The following is a 1,354-nucleotide window of genomic DNA, read 5'->3' as shown; positions in this document are numbered from 1 at the left end:
TTTGGGTTAGGAGCTTTTTATACTTTGGAATTTCTGTGACTAATGTGTCAATATTTTCTATGTTATCTTCTATGCCTGGATTCTCTCTTTTATCTCTTGTATTCATTCTGTTGGTAAATCTTGCATTTGTAGCTCCTGATCTTTTTCCTAAATTGTCTATCTCTAGCGTTGCCTCCCTTTGTATTTTCTTTATTTTTCTATTTCCATTTTTAGTTTTTGGACTGTTTTGTTTAATTCCTTCACCTGTTTAATTGTATTTTCCTATATTTCTTTAAGAGATTTATTTGTTTCTTCTTTAATGGCTTCTACCTATTTGCCTGTGTTTTCCTGTATTTCTTCAAGGGAGTTCTTTAAATCATCCTTAAAGGCTTCTATCATCTTAAGAGATGGGATTTTAGGCCATTACCTTGCTTTTCATTCATTTTAGAGTAGCCAGCCTTGCTGTGGTGGGAGAACTGGGCTCTGATGGTGCCCAATTTAATTGTGTTCTGTCACTTAGAATCTTGCACTTGCCTTTGGCCTTCTGGTTCTCTCTGGTGTTAACTGTCCTGGCTGTCTCTAACTGGAACCAGTCTACTTGGAAGTAGGTAGAGCTCTGTGACCTGAGTTAGGGCTGGTCTCCTTGGATGCAGGCAGTGTTATCTCTGCTCAGGATGGGCCTCCTGTATCTCTGGTTAGAGTAGGCCTCCTGTGCCCCTGGTTACCGTGGACCTCCTGGGAGGCTCCAAGGCTGTAGACTTTGGGTGGTTACTGGGCCACTGGTCTGGCTCTAGTCTGGAAGTGGGCTGGAAGGAAGGTAGAATTCGGTGTCCTTGGTCACTGTGGACCTCCTGGGAAGCAAGTAGGCTACAGCATTTGGGTGGATATCGGCTAGGAGTCTGATCTCCTTTTGTTTCTTTATATTGTCTGATTGTTCTGGTTAGGATTTTCATTTACCTTTGAAAAAGAAGAAAGAACAGAAATTATTGGCAACTTTCTCTATGACAGGGAATACATTGTATTTACTATTAGTCATGCTAACTTTGCATATTTCATACGTACTCACTATCCAATAAAAATGTTCTCTATTCCTTTTATTAGCTTTTTCTTTACTTATTTTTTTGTTTAAAATTTTTTTATTCGATATATTTTTTATTTACATTTCAAATCATTTCCCCTTTTCTAGTCCCCCACTCCCTGAAAGTCCCGTAAGCCCCCTTCTTTCCCCCTGTCCTCCCACCCACCCCTTCCCACTTCCCTGTTCTGGTTTTGCTGAATACTGCTTCACTGAGTCTTTCCAGAACAAGGGGCCACTCTTCCTTTCTTCTTGTACCTCATTTGATGTGTAGATTATGTTTTGGGTATTCCAGGTTTC

This window comes from Apodemus sylvaticus, chromosome 21 (genome assembly GCF_947179515.1).
Source record: "Apodemus sylvaticus chromosome 21, mApoSyl1.1, whole genome shotgun sequence".
Classification (NCBI taxonomy): Eukaryota; Metazoa; Chordata; class Mammalia; order Rodentia; family Muridae; genus Apodemus; species Apodemus sylvaticus.
The sequence above is the reverse complement of the archived record's forward strand: the minus strand, read 5'-3'. Positions refer to the sequence as shown.